Genomic DNA, 12826 nt, shown 5'->3' on the forward strand with positions numbered 1-12826 from the left:
GCATTTCTCCTCCCTATGAGAATTTAGAGCATGCACAAAGACATACATGCCTGGTGTGTTTTTCAAGCCACCTGATCTGGGACTCAAACAACTTAGTAAGCCACATGGGATCCAACATCCTTAATCATGAGGCCATGAATTTTTATTTTATTAACATCTTATTTAATAGAGAGTAACTTTTTTGAAAAAAAAAAAATCAACAAGGTCAGGGGATTTTTTTGTTTTTCATTTAGATTTTTGCCATAGGGTGCATGTGGTCATTGAAGAGAGACAGAAAGAGACAGTGAGAGGGAGAGTGAGAAATCACCCCCCCAAGGGGGATAGCCATACTACAGTCCCTTCCCCTCCATTTTTTTCTTCTGAGATTTTGGGCATGCATGTGCACATACCCAGTATGATTTTAAAGCTGCCAGATCCAGAACTCAAACACTGGTTGGCCATATGGGAGTCTAGCACCTTAATCAGCATGCCACCTGCTGGTCCCAACAATGTCAGTTTTTAATGGTGCTTTAAAATATGTACATATCTTAATTAATTATAATTGCCAGAGGGTGTATACACTGGCTAGGTAGAGACAGAGAGAAGAAGGGAAAAAGCATCTCCCAGTGGGACATAGTCATAACACAATTCCTTCCCTCCATTTCTCCATCCCATCAGGATTTCGGGCAAGCACACACACAAGCCTGGTGTGTTTTTAAGTCACAAGGGCTAAGGATTTAAACTGCAGTCTGTAATATGGGATCTGGCTCCTTTAATCACTAGGCTATAGGGCTGACTCCTTATCTAAATTTATTTTACATTTAAATCATATATATTGAAGCATTTCTTTGACAATTTTTTGACATAGAATTGTGGCCTGCCTTTTATTTAGCATAGGTCTACTGAGTGACCTTTCTAACGTAAACCACGCCGAGACTGCATTATCTATGATTTTCCAACTTGGGTTTTTAATGGGATGAGGAACTCAGAGACACTTGAAACAATCATGAACAGAATGTTTCTAGATATTTGTAGAACTTTCTCGAGTAATTTCTAGATGTCTCCTCTATAATTAAATTGGATATTTTTAGTAACCTTCCTTTATGAAATGTTTTCATCGTGTTTCAAATAGCAATTTACATTCATATTTTCTGTAACAAGCACTTCTTTTTTTTTTTTTTTTTTTGAGAGATTTTCATTGTAGGGCGCGTGCGCTCGCCAGACAGACAGAGAGAGACATAGAGACAGAAAGCGAGAAATCACCCCCCAGGGGGGATGGTCACGCCGCAATCTCTTCTCCTCCATTCTCCTCTCGGGATCTTGGGCACGCACACACACGCGTCCGGCGTGAGTTTTAAGCCACCGGGTCCGGGACACGAACCGCGGTCAACTATGTGGGAGTCCAGCGACATAGCCATTACGCTAACTGCTGGTTCCCTGTAACAAGCACTTCTGACTTTAGGTAAACATATAAGGGGTGGGGATAACTTACACACATACACACATGTACTGAAGAGTATCCCACTAGCTACAAGTATTAGAAGTGCCATGAACCTCAATAGGCATGTTGGATCAAAGCAATAAGAAGTATTGTTAGCTTGGCAAATAAGGTAAGAAAAGGTTATTTAAGAGAGAAACTGTTTAAAAGAGTATAGAATATCACTCTTCAAATGAGATCCTTCTCCTTTGCATGGGTGTAGTTACATTATGCCTAATAATAATATGTAATAAGCTAAATCTAAGTGGACATTTTGATACTTTTTAAAGTGCTTTATCCAATTTAAGATAAGAGATTTTTTTATTATTTTATTTTTATTTGACGAGAGAGGGACAGAGTGAGAGCAGAGTGAAAATGAGAGTGAAAGCGAGAGAGAGAGAGAGAGAAGGAAAGTGAGAAAACAATTCACCAGATGCAGGACTCGAACCACAGGCGGCCATGTAGGAATCCAGTGTCCTTAACTACCACACCACCTGCTGGCCGCAAGACAAGTTATTATTACCTCTACTCTACAGATGTAAGACCAGAAGCACAGAGATATAATTGACTTTGCATCACAAACTAAATTTCATAGGGAAATAGGGATTTGAACTTGAGATCTCTAGTGTTAACCAGTATACCATGAGTTTCTCACAAAACTAGTATTGTTAAATTTTTTTAAGAATTATTTAATTTTATTTATTCGTTCATTTAATTTGACCAGAGAGAGAGAGAGAGAGAGGGAAAGTGCGAAAACAAGACACCACGTCTGGGATTCAAACCATGGTTGACCACAGGGTAGTGTCCAGTGCCTTAACCATCACACCACCTGCTGGCCCCAGTATTAAGAAATTTTAATCCATGCTTCTCAAAACAGTTCTGGGGAAATATCAAACGATATGATAGACATGTTACAATTTCCTGAGCAACCAAATTTACTTGAAGAATTTAAGGAAAAATAAATAATGGCAAATGAATGGAAACATTTTTTACTTTAGAACTAACTGCTTTATTATATATAGTAGATGTAAAAAATCCACATGTTCAATTATGAAAGCAAAGACTTCAAAGGAATATCTTATTCACTAGGCCTTCAGGGAATGTATATGCATTCATTGCTGCTGCTTATTAAAAGTACTTCCAAGGACATTTGAGAAGCCCTGACTTATAAATCATAATATCCATTTATTAAGATTTACATAGATCAGAAAATGTGTCCTTCTGATAGAAATAAACACAGATCACTAGTAATAAAAGCAATAGACAGAAAGTAGGACCTATGGCACTCCAAAGGATGCAGTCCATATGGATTAGAGTCCCGGGCAATCAGAAAACGTCCAGCACATCTGGCTTTCTAGATGAAGAGATGGATGACAGGGACTAAGACAGTGAAGGGCTTTTTGCTAGCATGCCATAGAGCTCCGTTATTTAAACAGTAAAGTTCTAGAATCAGAGTAAAAAGAATTTTAGAGGCCATCTAGTCTAATATCTTTCATCAAGTATTCCTGGCAGATGACACCAGATCCTACTTAAATACCTATGATTAAACTCAGTGTATCATACAAAGTAGTCTGTAATATTAGTTAACATACCTCTTTCTTACAACGTTCTTTATTTATAAGCCCATATTTCTTCCCAACAGTGATCTTAGTCTGTGTTAGATTATGGCAGTTGGAGCCGGACACAACAATCCTGATATGGAGGGTCTTGTGCTTGGTACCATGGAGCTGTTGCCTACCTTGCTGTACATAGTGCTCGTCTGTGTTGTTTCTAAGACCTTGTTGGGTTTTTTTTTCCAGTGACTTTTGCTGGGGATACAGAGAGATAGAAAGCAAGAAATCACCCCCTGGGAAGATGGCCATGCCTTCTCCTCCACTCTCCTCTCAGGATTTTGGGCAGACACGTACATGTGCCTGGCATGAGTTTCAAGCCACTGGGTCTGCAATTCGAATCATGTGGAAGTACAATACCTTAACCACTATGCCACCTGCTGCTCCCCCCCCCCTTAGTTGTTTTTGGCACCAATTTGCATGATGATGCATAACAAAGTAAGATAAAATTAAAACCTTTCTTACCTATATGTCTCAGTCAGGGTTCAATAAGGTGGGAAAAAAAAAAAAAAAAAGAACCAGTAGGAGTTACTGGTTTGTTGGAAAAGTCATGATGCATTTTTGCATAGAAAACAGAAAAATATCATGACTTTTCCAATATGTCTATATCTATCTATATACACATACACACACACACACACACACACACACACGTAGGGATTTATTGGAAGAGACTGACTTGTGGAGGCTGACTAGGCAAGTCCAAAATCCGTAAGTCAAACTATCAGGAAGGACAAGCTTGAACTCTCAGGCATAAGCTGAAGCTGCTGTTCATAGATAGAATATTTTTCTTCCTCAGAGATGCCTCAGTTCCACTTGTAAGATCTTGCAACTGACTGAATTGGGCCAACCTAGCTTATCTAGAAAAATCTCCCTATGACTATGGGTTTTAATCTCATCCATGAAATACCTTCACGACAACTAGATTAGTGTTTGATTGGATAAGAACGAACTGGAGTCAAGTCTAGTAGAGGCAAAATTGACCACAGCCAGGTTTCTCCTAGTCCTCGTGTGTTCCTCTAAGTTTTTGAATCTAAGTTTAAGCTGTTTACATTCATGCCTATTAAATTTTGCTGTGCTCATTTTGAACTAGTATACCAACTTATGGATGACATCAGTCAATTCATTAGCTATTCTCTCCTAGATTTCTGTCACTCAAAAATTCAATAAGCACATGCCTTACAATCTTTAATCTTTTTAGAGAGATGAGCAAGATAGGAACAATGTAGAGGCGAGGGCTCATAAATATCTAGAATGGTATTAACTCATCGGTAAACCAGATAAAAATCTACATGTAATGAGGACGAGAAAATGTTATTGATCAGAATGCCTTGAGAGTGTGCACGGTCTTTGTTTGGGAAGCTGTTTTAACCAGCATTCGTGGATAGATGGTAGGCAAATATCCCACCTCCACTCTGTACAGAAGCATGATGTTAGGTGATGCCACATCTTCAAGGATGGAAAAGATTTCCCTGCAGAGCCAGAAAGAAGATTTTGTCACTTTTGTTTTTAAAAGAATGAGAGGAAAATGGGACAAGAAATATGGAGAGAGACGATGTGAAGATGAGAAAGAAGGTGACTGAGAAGCCAGTTAAGACTACAAAGTTGAGGTAGTCCTGCTGATATTTTTAAATCCACAATGCCGATGATGATTGCTAAAGTTGGGCTTTTTGTTTTTGTTTCTATTTTTTAGGTTTTTGCTGTAGGGCATGTGTACTTGCCAGAGACAGAAAGTGAGAAGGAAAGTGATAAATCCCTAGGAGCGGGATGGGCATGCTATAATCCCTTCTTCTCCATTCTCCTCCAAGATTTTTTTTTTTTTTTTTTTTTTTTGCGGGAGTGGGGTGTGGAGGAGAGATTTTTACGATAAGGTGCATGTGCTTGCCAAAGAGAGAGAGACAGAAGGCAAAAAATCACCCCCCACCCCCTGCCCCCCGCCACCCGCCACGGGGATGACCATGCTGCGATCCCTTCTCCACTCTCCTCTCAAGATCTTGGGCACACATGTACATGTTTCTGGCATGTGTTTTAAGCTGCAGGGTCTGGGATACCAACTGCAGTCAATGACATGGGAGTCCACTAATGTAACCATTACTCTGTCTGCCAGTCCAAACCTCCTGGGATTCTGGTCATGCACCTACATGCACTTGGCACACAGTTTTCAAGCTGCCAGGTCTAGGACTCCAACCGTGATTGTCCCTGTGGGAGTCTAGCACCTCAGACACCATGCTACCTGCTGGCCCTTAAAGTAATTTTTATTCCTGGGATAAATCATCTTCTCTTTTTACTCTATGGAATCTTAGGTCAAGTCTAAATTCCTTATAAATGCTTTGTAAGAATGAATATTCTTTTGTAGCAACTCAAAGAAATAGTGGGTTTCAATATTGGTCAGTATGGTACGGCCCAGGAACAGTACTTGTGTAATCATAAGTTAAAATGCAATAAGCAGTGGAGAAATAATTTTCCTTAGAGGAGAGGAGTTTGAACTTCTCAAGCTATGGAATGAAGCAAAAATATCAGTACACATGATTATCAAGCTGACTAAGAGCGTTGTTAAGCTTTATTCTCATCCAGTTCTCATTTGAACATTTTGTGCACAGAATACCATTAAAAAATAGGATACGGGTGTTCTCTGTATTCCCCAGATCTATCAGCCCTTCAGAAAAAAGAAATAAGATTTAACCTAACTTATTCTAAAAAACCCTTCTTAATTCTTAGTGATCACATCTTCTTCACTGAAGACTCACAGACCATGTATAATTATCTGTTCTAAAAATTAAAGAGATTAACATTAAGCTGTAGTTTCTAGAATATATTTCTCCACATTTGGAAAACAGAGGTGCTGTTTACCCATTTTCAGTCCTTTGCTATTCATCCCTTTACCTAGAATTTTCTTAAAAATAATGAATAGCATTTGTATCCTTATTGCTTAAAGGCAAAATCTGTGCTTGGGCACTGTATCCATACATGGTTAGAATGAATAAATATTGGACAAATTAAATTGAGCTGAATTCTTTCTAAAGCTAGAATATAAACTCAGATTCTTTTTACTTCAAATTTACCATTCTCTCTACGATACCCCATAATATAAGAGCTACATAAAAATAATAAAACCTTGCATTTTCAGAGTATACTTGAATGGTATATCATATCTGAACACAATGTTTTCACAGATATCTATTACTTTCTTTAAAATTAGCAGGTTTATTATTCCTTGGGGCATTTTAACATTATAACTTCAATGAACTAGTTCTTCCTTCTGATTCAGAATTAAGTCTAAAAGAGTAATTATCCTTCTTAAATTGTTAACAAGACAAATCAATAACCAATCATGCAGTAGGAACAATGAAGGCTATTCTTGCAGGCCCCTCAAATGCTACCTCTTATATCCCTTCTAACCAGGTCCTTCCTGGCATCTCTTAGAATTAATCATCATTGATTTTGGTAATCAGACCCAAATACTACTGTATTGTCTCTTAGAGGGAGGTGTCTTAGAACTTTGTCTCCAACTAACCTAGTCATCCCTTTTTCTATTTCTAAGGTGTGACCAGCTAGGCTAAATTTACTATTTCATTCTCCTTTATAGACTTTTAAAAATATTTGCAGGGAACATTGCGAAATGCTATTTAGACCCCTCTTCGTGGAGGGATTTGTTACCCAATGGCAGGGGGATCATTCTGCAGACAACCTCAGCAATCAACCTCTGAAAGGGTTTGTCTTCAGGTACAGAGAGATGCCTACCCAAGGTCATGTCTCCTCCCTGGGGCAGTCGACTTACAAGAAATGACATGTAAGATCCAATTTCTCCAAATGTTTCCAAGAACTCTTTATTTGTTTTGTTTAAGGTTTTTGACATAGGGTGAGAGCACTCACCAGAGAGAGACAAAGATAGTGAGAGAAAAAGTGAGAAATCACCCCCCTGGAAAGGATGGTCACACCGTAATCCCTTCTCCTCCAGTCTCCTCTAGGGATTTTGGGCATGCATGCACACATGCCTGGTGTAATTTTCAAGTTGACAGGTCCAGGACTCAAACCGTGGTGGGCCATGTGAGAGTCCAGTGCCTTAGCCACTTTGCCACCTGCTGGCCTCCCTAAGGGCACTCTTTGACTCTTAAATTTTGTTTATTAGGAAACCCACCTGCTCACTATTTAATAATGTTCCTATTATTTACTGAATATTTTTTCTTAAATTCACTCATAGTTTATGTAAATAAATTTTTTAAGAGAAAGCTACTAAAAATCTTACTTTCTCTTTCTCTTTCACTATCTCTATCTGGTGAAAACACATGCCTTCTAGGAAATTTTTTTTAAAAAGAAAGAAAATAAAAGAAAGACATATTCAGCTATATGCAATTTGTAAGAGACCTACTAAAAACATGACATACAAAAAAATACGAAAGTAAATGGGTAAAAATAATATCCCAGGCAATACAAATCAAATAAAAGCTGATACTAATTTCAGACAAAATAAACTTCAAGGTGACATTAATAATAGGGAGAAAAAGCTTAATCCATACTACCCAAAGGAACAATCCTAAGGAACATCTGTAATTCTAAACCTGTACACATCAACAACCTCAAAATATTAAAATATTAGGTCCAGCCTTGGAGGCAGTCAGTGACTTGTTAAACTGCAATGCTGGGGGCAGCATGGCCCAGCTGAGGATATTTGGATCCTCAGCCCCCAGTTGATCTGAAACATATCAGGCCTGTGCTTAAGCATATGCTCAAGACCTTGAAGATTGGAGAGCTAGGGGAAATAGATAGCTATGTGATGAGGTTCTGTCAAAAGTGTTTCTCAGTCTCTCTTTCTCTCCCTCTCCCATGAGCACTCTCTATCATGAATAAAATAAGCAAACTTTTTAAAAAATAATGAAATTAGGCCAGTCCAAGTGACTGAATCCCATGTGGCCAACTGTGCAGTTTGCGTTCTCAACCAAGTGGCTTGAGAAACACTTCAGATGCATGTGTGCAAGTGCCCAAACATCCTTAAAGGAAGGAGAAATGGAGAAGGGATTGTGGCATGACTATTCCCCAGTGGAGGTGACTTCTCGCTTTCATTCTCTCTCTCTCTTTCTCTGGTGAGCACACAGGTCCACTGGCAAAAATTAAAAATTAATACTTTTGGATGGCTCCTGTGATCTAGCCATTTGGGGAGAAAGGAAGATGTCCCACTGATAACTGGGCCTCCAGCATCCAAAACTCGCGTGAACAGCCCTTCTTCAAGAGACAGCCAGCTCCATGGCTCCTGTGATCTAGCCATTTGGGGAGAAAGGAAGATGTCCCACTGATAACTGGGCCTCCAGCATCCAAAACTCGCGTGGTAGGAAGATCCCTTTCAAGTCTCCTGTCTCTATCTGCCTTTGTCTCTCTCTACGTCTGTCTCTGTCCTCTCTCTTGCTCTCGCTCTCTCTTTTTTTTATTTTTTTACTTTTTAGAATTTTTTTAAGGAGAGGCATTTTACAGGGCCCTTTGGCCCCTCCTACCTAGCGCTTTATCTTGTTAATAATCCCCTCTCCTCCTCCCAGAACAGCCCTTCTTCAAGAGGCAGCCAGCTCCATGGCTCCTGTGATCTAGCCATTTGGGGAGAAAGGAAGATGTCCCACTGATAACTGGGCCTCCAGCATCCAGAACTCGCGTGGTAGGAAGATCCCTTTCAAGTCTCCTGTCTCTATCTGCCTTTGTCTCTCTCTACGTCTGTCTCTGTCCTCTCTCTCGCTCTCGCTCTCTCTTTTTTTTATTTTTTTACTTTTTAGAATTTTTTTAAGGAGAGGCATTTTACAGGGCCCTTTGGCCCCTCCTACCTAGCGCTTTATCTTGTTAATAATCCCCTCTCCTCCTCCCAGAACAGCCCTTCTTCAAGAGGCAGCCAGCTCCATGGCTCCTGTGATCTAGCCATTTGGGGAGAAAGGAAGATGTCCCACTGATAACTGGGCCTCCAGCATCCAGAACTCGCGTGGTAGGAAGATCCCTTTCAAGTCTCCTGTCTCTATCTGCCTTTGTCTCTCTCTACGTCTGTCTCTGTCCTCTCTCTCGCTCTCGCTCTCTCTTTTTTTTATTTTTTTACTTTTTAGAATTTTTTTAAGGAGAGGCATTTTACAGGGCCCTTTGGCCCCTCCTACCTAGCGCTTTATCTTGTTAATAATCCCCTCTCCTCCTCCCAGAACAGCCCTTCTTCAAGAGGCAGCCAGCTCCATGGCTCCTGTGATCTAGCCATTTGGGGAGAAAGGAAGATGTCCCACTGATAACTGGGCCTCCAGCATCCAGAACTCGCGTGGTAGGAAGATCCCTTTCAAGTCTCCTGTCTCTATCTGCCTTTGTCTCTCTCTACGTCTGTCTCTGTCCTCTCTCTCGCTCTCGCTCTCTCTTTTTTTTATTTTTTTACTTTTTAGAATTTTTTTAAGGAGAGGCATTTTACAGGGCCCTTTGGCCCCTCCTACCTAGCGCTTTATCTTGTTAATAATCCCCTCTCCTCCTCCCAGAACAGCCCTTCTTCAAGAGGCAGCCAGCTCCATGGCTCCTGTGATCTAGCCATTTGGGGAGAAAGGAAGATGTCCCACTGATAACTGGGCCTCCAGCATCCAGAACTCGCGTGGTAGGAAGATCCCTTTCAAGTCTCCTGTCTCTATCTGCCTTTGTCTCTCTCTACGTCTGTCTCTGTCCTCTCTCTCGCTCTCGCTCTCTCTTTTTTTTATTTTTTTACTTTTTAGAATTTTTTTAAGGAGAGGCATTTTACAGGGCCCTTTGGCCCCTCCTACCTAGCGCTTTATCTTGTTAATAATCCCCTCTCCTCCTCCCAGAACAGCCCTTCTTCAAGAGGCAGCCAGCTCCATGGCTCCTGTGATCTAGCCATTTGGGGAGAAAGGAAGATGTCCCACTGATAACTGGGCCTCCAGCATCCAGAACTCGCGTGGTAGGAAGATCCCTTTCAAGTCTCCTGTCTCTATCTGCCTTTGTCTCTCTCTACGTCTGTCTCTGTCCTCTCTCTCGCTCTCGCTCTCTCTTTTTTTTATTTTTTTACTTTTTAGAATTTTTTTAAGGAGAGGCATTTTACAGGGCCCTTTGGCCCCTCCTACCTAGCGCTTTATCTTGTTAATAATCCCCTCTCCTCCTCCCAGAACAGCCCTTCTTCAAGAGGCAGCCAGCTCCATGGCTCCTGTGATCTAGCCATTTGGGGAGAAAGGAAGATGTCCCACTGATAACTGGGCCTCCAGCATCCAGAACTCGCGTGGTAGGAAGATCCCTTTCAAGTCTCCTGTCTCTATCTGCCTTTGTCTCTCTCTACGTCTGTCTCTGTCCTCTCTCTCGCTCTCGCTCTCTCTTTTTTTTATTTTTTTACTTTTTAGAATTTTTTTAAGGAGAGGCATTTTACAGGGCCCTTTGGCCCCTCCTACCTAGCGCTTTATCTTGTTAATAATCCCCTCTCCTCCTCCCAGAACAGCCCTTCTTCAAGAGGCAGCCAGCTCCATGGCTCCTGTGATCTAGCCATTTGGGGAGAAAGGAAGATGTCCCACTGATAACTGGGCCTCCAGCATCCAGAACTCGCGTGGTAGGAAGATCCCTTTCAAGTCTCCTGTCTCTATCTGCCTTTGTCTCTCTCTACGTCTGTCTCTGTCCTCTCTCTCGCTCTCGCTCTCTCTTTTTTTTATTTTTTTACTTTTTAGAATTTTTTTAAGGAGAGGCATTTTACAGGGCCCTTTGGCCCCTCCTACCTAGCGCTTTATCTTGTTAATAATCCCCTCTCCTCCTCCCAGAACAGCCCTTCTTCAAGAGGCAGCCAGCTCCATGGCTCCTGTGATCTAGCCATTTGGGGAGAAAGGAAGATGTCCCACTGATAACTGGGCCTCCAGCATCCAGAACTCGCGTGGTAGGAAGATCCCTTTCAAGTCTCCTGTCTCTATCTGCCTTTGTCTCTCTCTACGTCTGTCTCTGTCCTCTCTCTCGCTCTCGCTCTCTCTTTTTTTTATTTTTTTACTTTTTAGAATTTTTTTAAGGAGAGGCATTTTACAGGGCCCTTTGGCCCCTCCTACCTAGCGCTTTATCTTGTTAATAATCCCCTCTCCTCCTCCCAGAACAGCCCTTCTTCAAGAGGCAGCCAGCTCCATGGCTCCTGTGATCTAGCCATTTGGGGAGAAAGGAAGATGTCCCACTGATAACTGGGCCTCCAGCATCCAGAACTCGCGTGGTAGGAAGATCCCTTTCAAGTCTCCTGTCTCTATCTGCCTTTGTCTCTCTCTACGTCTGTCTCTGTCCTCTCTCTCGCTCTCGCTCTCTCTTTTTTTTATTTTTTTACTTTTTAGAATTTTTTTAAGGAGAGGCATTTTACAGGGCCCTTTGGCCCCTCCTACCTAGCGCTTTATCTTGTTAATAATCCCCTCTCCTCCTCCCAGAACAGCCCTTCTTCAAGAGGCAGCCAGCTCCATGGCTCCTGTGATCTAGCCATTTGGGGAGAAAGGAAGATGTCCCACTGATAACTGGGCCTCCAGCATCCAGAACTCGCGTGGTAGGAAGATCCCTTTCAAGTCTCCTGTCTCTATCTGCCTTTGTCTCTCTCTACGTCTGTCTCTGTCCTCTCTCTCGCTCTCGCTCTCTCTTTTTTTTATTTTTTTACTTTTTAGAATTTTTTTAAGGAGAGGCATTTTACAGGGCCCTTTGGCCCCTCCTACCTAGCGCTTTATCTTGTTAATAATAAAAAATTTCAGAAGAAAAAAAAGCATTAAAAATACTTATTTGATGACTGCAGTTAAGCTATATAGCCCTAGTTAGGTGCTACTTTACAGTATGTTCATTCTATTCACTGAGGTTTATGCCTAAAGTCAGTCTTGTGTTCATGGATATGTACATATCAGCTGTGCTTGCTATTGAAAATATTTAGATTTATTAAGATATTTAGTGAAACAATAAAATGGGGGAGGCATAGAAAGCAATAATAGATACCAGACACAGTGTGGCAGGAGGGTGGGAGATGGCAGAGGGTGAGATAGGGAATCAAGGATGGGAAAAAAGGCAAAATATACAGAAAACAAGAAATGGAAAATGATTTGTTGACAATAACACATATGTTGATGTGCTTGATTGAGCCAATATACAGTGTATTCTCAATGGAAAAATCTCATTTTGTATGCTATAATGATGTACAGTGAATGAATGTAAAAAAAAAAAAAAAGTTAAGTAAAAAAAATTAATACTTTTGTATGGCAAACTGGAGGCATGATGGTAAAAATAGCTAAATCCCACATGGCTGACTCTGCAGTTCAAGTCCTGGACCTGCCAGCTTGAAAACTACACCTGATGTGTGTGCATGTGTGCCCAAAATCCCAGGAGCAGAATGGAGGATTAAGGGAATGTGGTATGGCCATTGCCCCTTTGGGGGGAGGGTGACTTCTCACTTTGTCTCTCTCTGTCTCTCTCTAGAGAACACATGTGGCCTGTAGCAAATTAAAAACAATAATAATGATAATAGTCTTGCAATGGGAAAAGAACAAATCCAAAATCGCTGAAGATATGTAATACGTTTGTCAGAAATTGATGGAGTCACAGGTTGTCTCTGTGACACACTATAACGCACCGCTCAAGAGAAACTGGATCACATACAGTGACCCTGGTTCAATCCCAGTATGGTCACCTGAAACACACCAAGCCCTGCAAGTGATCATACAGGATCTGATGGGCTGGAGGACTAGCAGAAGAGAATCATGACATGACCAGATCCTATATAAGGTGCTCCTCTCTCTTTTTCTTCATCTCATGTACACACACA

The 12826-nt window shown here is 41.2% G+C and overlaps 1 protein-coding gene across 2 annotated transcripts in view; it reads left to right on the top strand.

Moving 5' to 3' along the window:
- The window catches only part of SEL1L2 (SEL1L2 adaptor subunit of SYVN1 ubiquitin ligase), a 101072-nt gene that overhangs the window by 13120 nt on the left and 75126 nt on the right, over positions 1-12826 (top strand). The window contains exon 1 of one of the 2 annotated variants that reach the window (XM_027770017.1): positions 12527-12786. The exons of the other annotated variant lie outside the window; for it this stretch is intronic. The gene's annotated coding sequence lies outside the window, so the exon portion shown is untranslated. Of the gene's footprint in view, positions 1-12526; positions 12787-12826 lie in introns of those variants that run through there. 2 annotated transcript variants of the gene reach the window in all.

The sequence above is a fragment of the Tupaia chinensis genome, unplaced genomic scaffold (assembly GCF_000334495.1).
Source record: "Tupaia chinensis unplaced genomic scaffold, TupChi_1.0 Scaffold000101_1, whole genome shotgun sequence".
NCBI lineage: Eukaryota > Metazoa > Chordata > Mammalia > Scandentia > Tupaiidae > Tupaia > Tupaia belangeri.